Source organism: Schistocerca serialis, chromosome 9, assembly GCF_023864345.2.
Source record: "Schistocerca serialis cubense isolate TAMUIC-IGC-003099 chromosome 9, iqSchSeri2.2, whole genome shotgun sequence".
In the NCBI taxonomy this organism is placed as follows: domain Eukaryota; kingdom Metazoa; phylum Arthropoda; class Insecta; order Orthoptera; family Acrididae; genus Schistocerca; species Schistocerca serialis.
Genome location: NC_064646.1, coordinates 44,112,571 through 44,129,526, shown reverse-complemented (window position 1 = coordinate 44,129,526; position 16,956 = coordinate 44,112,571). Strand labels below are relative to the sequence as shown.

The window sequence follows — 16,956 nt, the reverse complement described above, 5'->3', positions numbered from 1 at the left end:
TCAAAGCACACATAATGATAGACCTCGAATGTACTGCTTCTGTCAATTATGTACCTTTAACACTTTGTGTGCCGTGCCCACAATATTTCAGGCACAACATCTTAGTAAGAACTGCTACGATCGTAATATTACAGGTGTGGCACTCCTCACTAACAATAAGATGCTTTTCCCAAAATATTATGGGCACGGTATTCTTTCCGACACAGGTGACAATGTAGTATTATGGGCCTGGTACCCAAAGTATTAATAACATATAGCTTGCACTATTTATAATAGCTGCTTGCCATACTTTCCTTATATTTCAAAACCCTGAAAATTTTAGTCTTAGATAAAGAACTGGAAAATTTCTGTTTTTCCACTTACACATTTTAGCTGCAGATTGCCAGTCACAAAGTAATTAGAAAGTAAGTAAGTGTCCTGACTGCTATTTAAAATAACTATGTTTACATAGCACATGATGGAGACTTTCATATAAGAAACATTGTTTCCTTACTCCAAATTAAGAACTGCATACTAAGAATGTAAAACATTTAGAAAGACAACATTTTTTCCTTTGACTGACAGCCTTACATTCAACAATTACAATGGCAATTTCAATGATGGTGTCAGTTTTAAGTGGGAACTGCAAATAAGAGTGCATACATAATGCAAGGTATACATCTTAACCTAAAAGTGCCATCGAATCAAAGACTGGCTCGAGCACCACAGAGTTTTACCAGTCACGGCACTGTCGGAGGTGGTACACTGTTGCCTCTCTCTGACCTCTGATCTGAGTCGTCCAGCCAGTTAGAGTAGGGTGATAACAGTTTAGGGTGGACTCAGAACCGCAGAGCTGCTCGGCACTATTACTCTCAACAAACACTCTCTCCGGTGAAATCCTGCGACTGACGAGGGATCTGGCCCCTGACCTCTGGGTCAGTAGTCGGGCACTCTTCCGGTGACCTATCACGCCGCAACTCCGGCGAACAGTGAATGTAGGTCACAGTGGTACAACTCACATTACGTACATTTTATACCTAAGTACACAACAAAATACTTGGGCATTCTCCGGCACTTGTAAAATTTGTGAATTAGGTACATGAACTCCATTTCTTACCATAGAGTGGGTAACCAGTCACTGAAAAGTGAGTGACAGCCACTCGCAGTGATAGTCTGTACAGAGCAAAGCCTTTGATTTAATTGCTTTAAGTGCCACTGTCTAGAAATGAGTTGCAGAGAAAGTACAATCATCACAAAACATGGGAACAATAAATATTAGTGCATACTAATTACACACACAGACCAGCCCAGATAAAAAATTACACAATTGCAGAGGAGTTCTTATTGTTTTGGACAGTTTTCCTTTGCCTGCCTTCTACCCAGCTATATCACTTACACAAAAGAGGTATAACAATTTAAGACACTTTTCTGTGGATTTTGCTTTTTCATTGTGTTGATTATCTAGTAACAGGTGTGATACGCGCAATTGCAGCATGCTGCCAAATAGTTTCCTGTGCCTGTGACTGGCACCTCACATAATTTCATCATGTTCTTCTTTAATACAGGACAACTATTCTGAGAATGTAGCATCTCGGTTCTCAATACTGTAGATGGCTGCATATTCAATCATCCACAGACGTGAATTGTTTGTAGTAGGCTATCACGTGCTGTAAGGCCACATTATTTGAGACAGTACGCATTCGTCCTGTCAGTGACAGCTAGTCGGTGGGTGAGAAACCTCCACACGTCCCGCACCGGTCCGCAAACAAATGTGTGCACGAGTGAGTCGACATTTCTGCATCTGTAGCAAGCAGATGTTACTCTGGCGTGGATTGTGTGCAGTTTATCATCCATAGAGATTTTGTCACTGACTATCAAATACCACCACAAGAGAATCTGTGATGGCAGGCACATCAGTGAATATTTCGACACAATACTGTCGAGTTCATCTGTAGCTCCCTTTCTTTGACAGGGTTTCATGGTGCATTCTTTGTGATGACTTAATGTATTGTTTTGTTAAGAAACTGTGATGTCTTTGATATACTAGTGCACACATAGTAAATTCTGGAAAGCACTTCTGGATGTAATGGTATTCAGGTGGAATCACTGCTAGGTGTATCAGCGATGCCAGGCTTGTCGATCTCGAGCCGGTAAAAAGACTGTGCAGAAGGTGTACGCCCTGATGCCACATTTTTTTTTCTCGTTTGGTTGGTGAGGAGTGTGTCACGTGCACTTGTGTCAAACACTGGTGAGCCCGAGGCCACCCTGCAAGGGACGCAGGGCGAGTGCCGTGACCTGCGCTTTAGGGATGTTACCATGAAGAAGAAACCAGCTGATCAGGTGCTGCCCAAGTTTCAGGGAGTGAAAGTACTCGGGCCACGCAGTACAATCTGTTTGTGACAAATGTGTGAATCATTTGTGGCTTTTGCAGGAAGTTCAGCTGCCTGTCGGACAGCAGATTCAGAATGGCCCTGATGTGGTTCAGGAGGTCTGCCCAGTTTTTAGAATTCTTGCAGCCAGATGTACCTCCCAGTATACGTCCAGAGAATGGTGTGAAGTCTGTTGCCTGACTCGTGTCACTTCAGGTACTTCACCAAAGCCCCCACTAAGGGTAAGTACAGTCATTTTCCTGCAGTCATTTTGAGTGCCAGACACCTTACTTACCTACTTACTCACTGGTCATACCGGACTCGAGAGTCCATTACCACAGCAATGTATTTTCGCCACCTGTCCCTGTCTTGGGCTATTTCCTTCCATTCACCTTCAATACCTAGGCTCCTCAAATCAGCCTTCACATTGTCCTCCCATCTACGCCTCGGTCTCCCCACAGGACGTTTTCCTTCTAGGTGCCCTACCAGTACTCTGCGCACTGCCCTGCCCTCATCCATTCAAGCTACGTGACCAGACACCTTCCTGTAGATTTTAAGTACGTCTTTAATGGAAGAATTGTGAAAGCCAACAGAGATGTCATCTGCCTCTGCTGTGAAGCAGATTCACAGGTTCTGAACATGTAATCCGCAAATTCTGCCTTCAGTGAGACACAGCACAGTGGGCATCCTCGGCAGGCAGATAGATGTGTTACGATTCTGTGAAGTGATTATTAATTAAACTCTGAGAGGAAACAGTTGATAATAATCCACGAAGAATTGTTGTGATATGAATTCCGTATCCCATCCTCTTCATCACTTCTATTAAAAACTCATGACTTGAATAGTCAAATACATTCAAAATTTCTAAAAACACAATTGCTCCTTCATGTTTGACCCCTGCTGTGGAGCACTTCCCATACCTAATGGTTCTTCAAGGGACAGTACAACACTGGTAGCTGTCGACAGTGTTCTCGAAGAGTGATACGGTACGACTCTTGGCTGCACGCATAATGGTTGTGAAACCTGCATTAAGCACAGCCAGTTTTCATGAGAAGAACTACTATTCCTTCTTTGACAGCATTGGGTACTGTTGGTCCTCACCCCTGGCCTTTAGCAACAGCTTGACGAGATTCTTTGAGGACATCTCAATAGCACTGGTAAAATTCTGCTACGAGATTTCACTACTCGTGTTAAAAATGACAGTATAACCCGCAAAAATAAAATTGTTACTGGTAGTGGTAACTTACTGAAGAAGAGTGCTATCAATCACAGTTCCTTACAGAAAGTCTGCAGGAGCACAGATCTTAAGGCGACAGGTTAATTTTTGTTACGTTGTGTTATAAATCTAACACTGAATGAAGGGATGTAGCTGCACTGCAGTGTAAGATGGCATTTTATGTTGACATCTGCCCACTGGGTGTATGGTCTGTGTGTACTGCAGGGGTCTTCTTCTGTGGCTGTAGCATCAGCAAAGACACCAGGTGTAGATTCCAAAGTGGTTTACGTTCCCTTAATGGTTGCGATCATTTTCATTAGAGTAGGCTTTACTTGTTCAGCTTTCTAGTGTGTCTTCCTTCCTTTGGCTGTCGTCTTCCTGTCATGAGGTCCTCACAACATTTTCAAAAGATATTACATTAACCCAGTAAACAATAGTTAAAGGCTGCTTAACAAATCAGTGTTGAAAGCAAAATGTAAGATAATGGCAGTACTATAATGTACCATTAACAAAGTGGAGAAAAATAAAGTTTCATTTTAGGCCTGACATTTTGATGAATATATGTAATATACAATTGAGAAATCCTGATTAATTGCAGATGACAAACTGGAACAAAATATCAGGTGTGGTGCAAATGAAAGACAGCCACATAAACATCAATATGTGGTATTTAGGTCTACACTGTGTCAGTAATATTATGAATACAAATGACATCCTTTTAAAACTGTACATATTATCATGCAAAACTGCTGCATGTTATTTCACAGAACATAAAATGAACCCACTGACAATGCTGAAACTTGACCATAACATCATACAGTAGTTCAGGTACCTGTAGTCACAACTGTTGTCTCAGTTTTTGCAGACTGTCAGACCTGACTACTTCGGATTCATTTAATTCTTCTACACATTTAACAATCTGAGGAAAAGATAAATTACTACTTATCGTAAAGATGACAGATTAACTTGCAGACAGGCAGAACTAAAACAACACTTACACATTAGTTTTTGACCACAGCCTTCATCAGAAAAGGAGGCACATACACACATTCATTCACACAAGCAAACACACCTCACACACATACGACCGCTATCTCCAGCATTCTGGTCTAAGCTGCCAGAGCTGGCAGTCATGTGTGTGTGAGGTGTGTTTGCTTGTGTGAATGAATGTGTGTGTGTGCCTCCTTTTCTGATGAAGGCTGTGGTCAAAAACTAATGTGTAAGTGTTGTTTTAGTTGTGCCTGTCTGTAAGTTAACCTGTCATCTTTATGATAAGTAGTAATTTATCTTTTCCTCACATTGCTGATATTCCAACCTGGAGTTTCCATTGTTTGAGTTTACACACTTAGTTACAGCTGTTTAATACTGAAAAATTCCTAGGGACTGGCCCTGTCTCGCACAGATTCAGGTGGAACCAGCCATAATCTACAAACAGTTAGAAGCTGCAATGCCACTGTTAGCAAGCTCGAGGTTGCTGAGGTGTTGCCTGCTGCAGAAACCGTGACTGAAGCAGCACGGACAACTGTATCTGTTGGGAAATACACTGAGCTCCTTGTAAGATGGATCATTTGTTACAGGTGATACAGCTGTTCCACAAAATAGCAACTAGATGCAGAACGCAGTTGACTGAGAATACGGTACGTCCACCGGGACGTCCTGACCGAGATGTGAAGGAGGCTCAGCCATCAGCTACTGACTGGAATGCGTTCCACTGTCTGTGAGTTGTAGAGAGTGTCAGCATAGAAAGTGCCTGCCACATGGGTTTAGAGGCTGCTCTGAAATCCTTTCAGAGGTCGATTAAAGAAGAGAGGACCACTAGCACTGCTCGCACGATGGAGGCACTGTTCACAATTTGTAATACTGACTGTCCACAGAACTATCAGCAGCTCTCGGATTTGGAGCCAAGTGGAAGGCTTAAATCAGAACTTACGGCAATTTGGGTGGACATTGTCTAACTGAGGCTGCCCGGTGGGGAATTGTACAACTCACCTTACTGGTCAGGTATGCACTATACTGGTCAGGTATGCACTATACTCTTGCAGCAGTTGCTCAGGCAGGAGACTACGTGCAGCCTGTACACGTGGGGTTTTTGTGGTAGAGGAGCCACTCTGTACAACAGACGAATAATTAAATGTAGTACACTAAGGTGTCATATGTGAGTCACTTTATTTGTTGTGAAACCGAATGAAGTTCAAAATTTAAACCCAATTTTTGTGACCTATACAAGTAGGCAGAGTAAGGACCTATAGTTCAAGAAGTGTGGATGGCTCAGAATAACTGTTAGCATAAGCATCTAAGGCTGCACAAATTAACTGGTCTCATATTGAGAAAGAGGCTGTAGCAAGGTCAGGTACTCTATCTGAGCAGTTTGTGTCCACAGTGTGCGCAGCGGAGTGGCGAATTTGTTAAGACACTGACTTCATATTCAGGAGGATGGAGTTTTGTCTGTCCAACCATCCTGTTCCAGGTTTTCCTTAGTCATTTCAGGCAAATGCCGGGATGGTTCTTTCGGCAAGGTCACAGTTAACCGACTGTCCTATCCTCATAACATGCATCTGTGTTGATGTATATTTAACCATTTATTTTCACTGTATTACAATGACAAATCCTGCATCACTGTGAGATCATCCCTGGATGAATAACTAAATAAATAATAAAAATAAAACATAAAATGGCATAAATAACAGTAACAGTAAAATATACAGACTTGTAGCATCTTAATAACAGGTAAAACAAACCAAATATTGAAAGAAAACATTAAAAAATATAGCGTACTACTTTGGGACAAACAATCTATTCATAAACTTAAAGCGAAACAGTCTTGCAATGGATATATCAACTCCACAGAGCAAAACTTCAGCTGATCCCCATGGTGAAATAAGTGGATAAACAATCATCAAACAGTTATCAAAAGGTGAGTAGTAAATTTCTAAAAAGACAGATACAATAGAAACGGCACCAAACAAACTGAATCACTTCTCTGTGTCTTCAGTGAAAGATATTACAAACAGAATCAACATGATTGTCACTTCTGTGAGTCATACATTTGTTTCAATAGAACACAATCATGTCCAAGTCATAAAAACTGGCAAAATTTGTCCATTTCTAAAACTATGTATAATTACTGGCTATAAATATGGATCAATACTGGCTATATAACTAAATTATCAAGAAAATAATACATTTATACATTTGGCTTTAGCATGCATCTTTAACAAATGTCTAGAGTTTTGAATTATTCCTCAAACACAAAAAATTTCAAAAATTATTCCAAATTTAAAAAAAAGAATGAGACAATAAAAATCTCCCTCAAAATTATCGAGCAATCTCGATAGTTCCAATAATTTCCAAAATGATTGAGACACTCATCTGCAAACAACTCAGTTATTATTTCAATAAATGTAGCCTGCTTTTAAAGAGTCAGTTCACTTACTGAAGGAGAAAAAAATACTGATCTAGCATCATAAATCAAATAAACACAACTTTTTAAATTATAGTCTCACTTGTTTTATGTGACCCAAATAATCTTTCAATAGTATTCCTTAAGGAATATTGCTTAAGAAGCTCGAGTTTTACGGGGTACATAGTATGTCAATAAAAGTAATTGCTTCATACTCAAACAACAGAAAACAATAGATCTAGGTGAGGTGATGAGTGTTCTCTGTTGAAAATTGTTAACACTGATGTGCCACAGAGATCAGTTCTTCGACCATCCTTTTTCAAAATTGCAATTAATGATTTGTCACTCTGTGTAGCCCAATCTGTGATCTGCTATGCAGATGATGCAACAATAATTACACCCATCAAGAGACATCAGTAGTAAAACAAATGTCTACAGAATCATTTGATATTGCAGTGAAATTGTTCTCTTTCAGTAAATGTTTGTGTAACACAGATAAGACCCACCGTCCACTGTTTGGTTGTCAAAGGTATAGAAAATAAGTCACTTACTGAAGGAGAAAAAAATACTGTTCTAGCATCATAAACCATACGATTTTTTCAAGACTCCAAACTGACGTAGAGAAAAGACACCAGTTTTATTTGCAAAAGAACTTCAAGGGTAACATATGAATGTAGAAACTGAGATCCTGGTACACAGATATTTCTGAATACGTTACCTAAGACTGAGTAACTGACAGGCAAACACAATAAAGAAAGAAAACATGCTAGCTTTTGGAATGAGTCCTTTCTCAGGCTGGAATATGTGAGTTAACGAGCATTTCGCTCTCATTTAAGTATATGCCCGAAAGAGACAGCTTTCCAGGAATTGTGAAATGAATCCTGTCATCCAGGAGCGTGTGCCACAAAGAGTGCAGATTCGCCACAACATGGAGGAAGTTCACAGGTGCCGGCCGTGGTGGCCGAGCGGTTCTAGGTGCTTCAGTCCGGAACCGCGCTACTGCTACGGTCGCAGGTTTGAATCCTGCCTCGGGCATGGATGTGTGTGATGTCATTAGGTTGGTTAGGTTTAAGTAGTTCTAAGTTCCAGGGGACTGATGACCTCAGATGTTAAGTCCCATAGTGCTCAGAGCCATTTGAATGATTTTTAAATCCGCAGGTGTCTGTTGTGTTGAATGAGACCAGACTGATCAGGCCTAAGCGCTGTAGTGTGTGAGTGAGACAGACGAGAACGTACATCATAGGGAAACCCTGTAGGAGCTGGTTGTGACCAGCGAGGTGTAGCAGTGTTAAATATGGCGGACCTAAGCTCAGCCATAAAGGGAAACATTTATGAAAACTATTTAAGTCTGTAGTAATTCAGGGAATGAAGCTACTGTAATTTTAATCAACCATCTTTCTTAAATTTTCATGGTGATCCCAATAAATCTTGAATACTGATCATATCTATAATAGTTTAGGATTTACTGTTAAAGTGAATTTAACAAGTTTTGTAACAAAGACCTGAATGTTAAAATCTGAACACTTTGGTTGATCTTAATGATCAACATTTCATATCAATGGGCAGCATTAAAATGGCAAATGTAAATATCAACTCTGTAACTTTATTTGTTTAAAAGATATAGTAAATTTAAATTATCAGTATTTTCAAGCATCAGATCATCATTTCCTCCACACAAAACACATTGAACAATGACACGCGACACCTTATTGAATCATTAGGTAACAGAATATTTGTTGTAAAGTTGAATGCATAACAGGAGAGGGAATCTGTGCATTGCAAATACATTGCTTCAAGCTGTAATTGTAACTCGATAGTCCATCTCCGTAGCCGAGTGCTCAGTGCAGTTGAATGCTGTGGGAGGGGCCCGGGTTCGAATCCCAGTCAAGTCAAAGATTGTTTTAACTTGGAGAATGAGTGTCGTGTTGCCTCCACCATCATTTTATCATCACTGATACACAAGTCACCGAAGTGGCATCAAATAAAAATATTTCATCAGGCAGCTGAACTCCCCAAAAGCGACTCTGGCCAAAATTTGTTGTAAGCACATGTCATCTCATTTCTGTAACTATATTTGCATCTCTTTTAATCCCTTGTCAAGTCATCTAATTTGGAAGCCAGTGTCTTACAGGTTAGCATATGACAAAAAAGTGCAGAGCAACCTGCATTATAACTTTGGTGTGGCATCAAGTTTTCAGAGGAAATAATTTCCTTTTTGGAGTTTTCTGTAGCCACTGTATCACCTGAAAAACTTTCACTCATCACTGAAAGGTGGTTTATGCAATGATGGGCTTTCCATCTTTCCAGCCAACCTTGTCCTGTTGTGTAGTTAAGGTTCCCCGTCGAGTAGCTTGTTGTTCAAGATCGGTGCCTTTTGCTGCAGGATTGCTCTCCTTTCTCATTGAGTTAAACGAATAACGCTTCTTCCCGTGTTTGATTTCTTGCTTTCTTTATTGCATGGCAGTTTTGAAAACTGTCTTTAGTCATTACCTTGAAATAGAAGTCATCAGCTTCTTTTCCTTTCTCTTCCCAGTGTGACACACGGCTGATGTCCCCACTATAGCTAGTTTTCAGTACTTCTCTTTTGCCTACTCTGTTTAGTGCTTCCAATTTTTTCTCAATCAAAGCAAATGCTTTCTTTCACTTTGAAGCCATTTTGCTGATGAAACACAAAACACGGAAACAGAAGGACAACACCTGCACAGCTTCTTAACTCAGTAGGAAACGGAGCCGTGCTGATTGTAATAATGGCAGCCAGAGGGGTCGCATTCACGATACGCTCAGCTTAGTTGGAAATGACATCAAAATGACATGTACATATACAGCAGCACATTTCAAGTAAGCTGAGCTTGACACTGACACCAACTTCTCTTTTGGTTGAGAGGACCCTCAGAAATCACAATCTATTCACAGAAAAAACAGTTCAATATTCGTGACATGGTACAATATAAATGTCACTGCTGTTCATTTCACTTGCAGCAATTTAAGCTCTCTTCTTAGGTTGCTGCCAAACCATATTCTTGGAAATTGCGACACTCAAAAAATGGCCAAATAGTTGTCACTAGCAAGAACACAAATATGACTGCTGATTCTAGCACCTGTTACAAATGCTAATATGGGAGAAATTATGAAAGAAAGACAGGGGTGTGAATCTACTTCTTTTGACTCTATAATTTGATGAGCCTAACCACAAGACTCCCAGCAATGTTATTATTCACCTTAGGATCTCCTGAAGGCTTTCACCACCAGTGCATCATTAACTGACACTTAATATAATCATGAAATTGTACGAGCGTAGTCAATTATCATCCGCAATTTAGTTATATTTTTGTTTATTTTGGTAGTACTGTCATTTTATGCTGACAACACATGCTTTGTTTGTTTGTTGTTATATATTTACAGTTTTCAAGTTGCTAGGTTAGTTTTGTTATCGCTGCCATGCTGTTAATCATGGCTGCTCTGCTGTCTATTTGCACCAAAGAAGAGTAACGTTCAGTGATGCATTTTTTGTGGTCGGAAGGCATATCAGGGGCCAAAATTCATCGAAGACTTTTGGTACAGTACGGGAGCAGTGTTTGCCAAACCGGAGTGTCTATGAATGGATTGAAAAATTCCGAAATGATCACACAAATGTTATGCATGATGAAGGAGCTGGACAGCCGTTTACTGCCAAAAGCGAAGAGAACACTGAGCGTTCACGTGAAATGATTCCCTTGGACAGACGATTAATTACTGAGGAAGTGGCACATTGTCTGCAAATTAGTCACAGTTCTGCCTACGAAATCATCCACAACAGACTTGGGTTTCATAAAGTTTGTGCAAGATGGATCCCAAAACAACTCACACAGTTGTGTAAACAAATGCGCTTGGACATTTGCAAAAAACATTTGGATCGCTATGGTAACGAAGGGGACAACTTCTTAGACAGGATCATTACCGGTGATGAAACACGAATCCATCATTACGAGCTGGAGAGTAAATGGCAGAGTGTGGAACGGAATCATCCAAATTCACCGTGCAAGGAAAGTTCAAGACCCAACCGTCCGTAGGAAAACTTATGCTTACGGTTTTTTGGGACACACAAGGTCCAGTACTGGAACATTATGGGGAAAGGGGTCACAACAATAAACAGTGTACATTACAGTGAGATGCTTACTGCCAGGCTAAAGCCTGCAATTCGATGCAAAGGCTGAGTATTGCTGTCAAAAGGTGTTGTGTTGTTGCACAACAATGCCCGGCCACATACTGCTGTCCACACTGCTGAAACGCTCCAGAAACTCAAATTTGAAGTCCTGGACCATAATCCATATAGTCCCTATCTTCCCCCTTCTGCCTATCACTTGTTTGGTCCACTAAAACAGGCATTAAGGGGCCATTGATTTGCCTCAGACAATGCAGTGAAAGAAGCAATGCATTCCTGGGTCACTGCTCAACTGAGAACCTTCTTTTATGAGGGCATCAGGGAGCTTATACAATGATGGATTGAAATGCAAGGAGACTATGTTGAAAATTGATGTTCTTGTAAGTTTCCTTTTTGATTACAATAAAATTTTATAACTACTTTGCAGATAATAACTGACTTACCCTCATACAAAGATTGATGTGTCTGTGATAAGTCTTCAATGTGCCGTTGCCTTGAAAAGGCAGTAACAGGGAAGTTATAATACAAAAACAACAAAATATAATGAAACTGATATGGAATCTCCAAGTCTGTCAACTGTTCTGGTTGCATTGAGTGATACGTCATTTTAATGTAACTTCCCAGTAAGCAGAGCATATCACAGGTACAACCTCTGTGGGACCAGTGATAACTATGCTACCAGTGGTGCCGACATAATTGTACATATACTGTACTGTTCCGACTATTATGAGGGTCAGGTAAATGATCTTATGTACATGATCTACAGTCTTGGATTTGTCTTCTTACATTCCTGCTTAGCCACTCAGCACTTTCTGGCAATATCAGTTTTTAGTAGCCTGTATTTCTTTTCACCAGTTTCATTTGCCTCATTCTTATTTTTCTCCACTTCAAGGATCAGTAATGGCACCACTTCTGTTCCTCCTCCTCCTCCTCCTCCTCATCATCATCATTTAAGACTGATTATGCCTTTCAGCATTCAGTCTGGAGCATAGTCCCCATTATAAAATTCCTCCACGATCCCCTATTCAGTGCTAACATTGATGCCTCTTCTGACGTTAAACCTATTACTTCAAAATCATTCTTAATCGAATCCAGGTAACTTCTCCTTGGTCTGCCCTGACTCCTCCTACCCTCTACTGCTGAACCCATGAGTCTCTTGGGTAACCTTGCTTCTCCCATGCGTGTAACATGACCCCACCATCTAAGCCTGTTCGCCCTGACTGCTACATCTATAGAGTTCATTCCCAGTTTTTCTTTGATTTCCTCATTGTGGGCACCCTCCTGCCATTGTTCCCATCTACTAGTACCTGCAATCATCCTAGCTACTTTCATATCCGTAACCTCAACCTTGTTGATAAGGTAACCTGAATCCACCCAGCTTTCGCTCCCATACAACAAAGTTGGTTGAAAGATTGAACGGTGCACAGATATCCTCTTCAAATTTACCCATAACCTTTTCATACCCTTCTGTTCGATTTCCAATCCTGGCGTTAAAATCACCCGTGAGCAGAACACTGTCCTTGTCCTTTACTCTAACAACTACATCGCTGAGTGCCTCATAAAAACTATCCATCTTATCTTGATCTGTCCCTTCACACAATCCTAATTTTCTTGCTAGACTGTCAAATCTATCCACATCAGTCGTTCGTTTACATACCTTATTGCAACTACGCTGGGTTCCATTTCTTTCCTGATGTAAAGCCCTACACCCCATTGTGCTATTCCTGCTTTGACTCCTGACAGGTAGACCTTGTATTCTCCCACTTCCTCTTCTTTCTCACCCCTTACCTGAATGTCACTAACGGCTAAAATGTCCAGTCCCATCTTACTTGCAGCCTCTGCCAGCTCTACCTCCTTCCCAGAGTAGCCCCCATTGATATTAATAGCTCCCCATATCATTACATTTGTTTGCCAAGTCGTATCTTAGGAGTCCCTGGTTTGTCAGTTAGAGGTGGGCCTCCGTCAGCTCCAAAGGTCCGAGGCATTTTGCTCTGATTGTTGCCAGCATCGTATATAAAGTACCGGGGAAACAGGTTGCTAGCCTTACTTGCCCCGAATCCCATTGGGTTTTACCCCTAACGGTTGAGGGACTAACCGGTGGATTTGGTAGTCTTTGCCGTATGAGCACAAAGGTGACCATGACTCAGAATATGTCCGAGATGCCCAGCCTTATTCCAAAGTAACTGGTATCCCAACTGTCGGGACCACTTACTTGGCCACTCATATGTTGCCCGCAGTTCATGAACTAGGACATGTCTACAGGAGCCCACACCATGAACCACACTTCTGTTCCTTTTTTACGTTAATTATCTAAGCTTAAAAGTGGTTGCTCATAAAAGGATAATATTTGCAGATGACATTACAATTCTATTAAATGTGGAAAGTAAGGAAGAATTACAGCAATCAGTAAATCCATGAGTTGCTTTTGAGGACAACAGGCCAATAAAAACACAACAAAATACAATCTTTGTATCTCCTATAACGAATCTGTGCGTATCTATTACACAAGACATGCTAATGCTGTGAATGTTCGGAAGACTAATGCAGCACTATTCCAAAAATGTAGATTCTATCTAAGCATCAAATCATATAATGCATTACTGAGCTTCATAAAATGATAATGAACAAGGATAAATTAAAATCATAAGCAAAAGATTGCGTGGCTGAGCACTGTGTTACAAGGAGAAATCAAGCACTATGGAACAACAAAATGGAGGGAAGTGCAGCCAGTTTCTCAAGCAGGAATCTGGTGGGCCAGATTTTTCCTAGGAGGGACGAAATGTAACGATACAGGCCAAAGCAAGAGTCCAATACCGTATGCAATGCATTAATTGCAGCTAGCCGAACAAGCAAAATGCTCTGCTGAAAATGATGATAACTTGAGTTGACAATTTCAAATCCAATAACTGAAAAATCATAAGCTGAATTAAATCATGGCTATCAATGAAGGGTCACATTGTCATTGACTCTTTCATCAAAAGAGGAGGTAAAGCCAAAAAAGAGTTCAAGGTTCCAAACTTGTGATCAAGTGTATGCTAAAAATGTATCAAACGATTTGTCCATTGGATCGCTATGGATCATTGGCAGTGAAATCAAACAGCTGGGGAATGTGCTGTACATCATGAAACTGCCTTCTGGAACTGCCACAAGGCGTCAAAACCAACTCAGAAAGGGCAGCATCTTCAAGAACAGTGGACAACACCAAACTGAAGGTGCCATTTAGTTCAACTGCCTCCTGATCCACCTGAAAACTGGATAAAAATGGACCCCAGGATAACAGTTCAGGGACAGAACCAGAAAACACACAAATTGAGGGGGACATCTATTGACAAACAAGAATTTGTCAAAATGTAGTATGCTACAGCCCATTCTCATATTAGCTGGGGAAGAAATATTATATCCAACTTTTTTAAACTTGAATACAATTTCTACACAATGAAAGAAGTGCAATGACAGTCAGTTTTGTGTTCAGTGTGAAATTTGCTGCTTTCATGTATGTTACAGTATGGCTGTACAGACTTACTGTTTTGTGTTCTGTGTTAATGAATGTGTATATTAATATATTAATGAAAACAATCAATTTTTTACAAAATAAATTAATTGTACAGATAAAAAATCTGCTCACCAAGCAGTGGCAGAACACATACATAAAAGAAAGTTACAATTAGGCAAGCTTTTGGAGCGAGTGGCTCTTTCTTCAGGCAGAATGGTTAAAGGGGAAGGAAAAGGGGTGAAGGAAAAGGACTGGAGAGGTCTACGAATGGGTTTTATGAAAGTCACCCAGAACTGTGGTCAGGTGAGACTTACTGGGAGAGATGAGAAGAAAAGACTGATCAGCTTTTTCATGAATTACAACCACAGTAATGTGACCACAACCAAAGAACATATTAGTTTACATAGGAATGTAAAACAAGGAGTTCCTATTTCTTCGCTTTGGTATAAAATAAAGATTATGTTTCACTTCTCAGTAACATTGTTCCCTGCTTTGGGGTAACTTTGGCCTATGATCCAATGAAGACACTATGGCAACAGATCTTGAGAAAATGGTAACAGACCAAGTCCAGCTCCTACACTGCCAACAGATGTGTTTCTTGTGGCCTTAAGGGAACTAATGGAGGGTCCAAAACAGAGCAAAGCTCAAAATTTTATCTTACATGAATTTTATCTTATTTGAGAAGTGTGCCACTTTTCTACTAAAAGTTAATGAATTCTTTCCAATGAAGAAAAGAGAGACTGACAGGGAGAAGGAAGTCATTATTTAGCATATTCAACTGAGCATAAGAAGAGGAGGAGGAAGTTAGTATTCCTGCTGGCAAAAGCATTTCTGTGAAAGATCTTTAACAGTTTGCATCTAATGAAACCATTCCTTCCTCACTGTCCAATCACACGAAGAAAAGTCTTAGACAGCCAAGTCCTAAGTATGGAACTAATGTATCAGCATGCTCTAAAAGGAACCTGACTGGTATACAATTTGGAACAGAGTGCTTGCCTTTATTAAGTGATTAAAGCTGCTTTGCTACACTAAGGGTATCTACTTCTAAGTTACTGATGGAGTTGTTCTCAATTCGAATTTTGGAATATTTACTTCATCTCCCTTGGTGAAGAAATTTCAGAAAACTGTGTTTAGTATGTATATATGTATTAAAACGCGGACCTACAAATGATGGAGATGCTTCGTCCTGCCGTAGCCCTCAGTAATCCACAACCTCACAACAGTCCACAGCAGTCGACCCATCCCATCGCCGCCCCACACCGAATCCAGGGTTATTGTGTGGTTTGACCCCCAGTGGACCCTCTGCAAACGTCTCATACCAGATGAGTATAACCCCAAATGTTTGCGTGGTAGAATAATTATGGTGTACGCATACGTGGAAATGGTGTTTGCGCAGCAAACTGAGGCGGAATAAGGGGAACCAGCCTGCATTTGCCGAGGTAGATGGAAAACTGCCTTAAAAACTATCCACAGGCTGGCCGGCACATCGGACCTTGACACTAATCTGCCAGTGCCGGGGACTGGCACGTTTTCCCACATGGGAAACAGCACATTAGACCACGTGGCTAGCTGGGCGGGCTTTGGGTTTAGTACCTCTGCTTTCGAGTCACCGCCATCCTCAACATCACCGTTGTTATCGCACTGTGAAGGTATTATTGTCTCTCCGCTGGTATACTTTACATACAACCAAAATCTCTTTGGATTTTCTACTACATTTTGAGTCAGAGTTTTGTTTGGAAACTACTAAAAGCATCTCACACTGAAATTGGCACTAAATTTTGAGTTTCTGTAAAAATTTGCCAACTTTGGGGTTTTTGTGTTCTTTGAAATTTGGCATTCTTTTTTCATTGCTTCTGCAGCAGTGTTTTGACCTGTTTTATGTACCACGGGGGATACGTACCAACTCTCATTTATTAGTTTATTTTTTATATATCTCTCAACTGCCATCAGTAACATTTCTTTGAATTTAAACCACATCTGGTTTATGTTTACACAGTCACATTGGAAGGAGTGAATACTGTCTCTTAGGAAGGCACCAAGTATTTTGAGTTTATTTTTCGTGGATTTTGACGTTACGGTATTCAGTCTTGCTACAATGACCTTGTGATCAATAATCCCTGTTTCCAGCATGATGATCCCTATTTACTCAGGACTATTTCTTACAAAGAGGTCAAGTACATTTTCACAACCTTTTACACTTCAATTGGGCTCAATGAACTAATTGTTCAAAACAATTTTCTGAGAATGCATTCAGAACAACTTCGGACGAAGTTTTATGCCTACCACCAACTTTAAACATGTATTTTCACCAACATATCGAGGGTAGACTGAAGTCACCGCCAACTATAGTGGTATGAG

At 40.5% G+C, this 16,956-nt stretch overlaps 1 protein-coding gene across 1 annotated transcript in view; it reads right to left on the bottom strand.

Moving 5' to 3' along the window:
* LOC126419190 (neurogenic locus notch homolog protein 1-like) overlaps positions 1–16,956 on the bottom strand; it is a 143,601-nt gene that overhangs the window by 103,437 nt on the left and 23,208 nt on the right. The window lies entirely within an intron of this gene.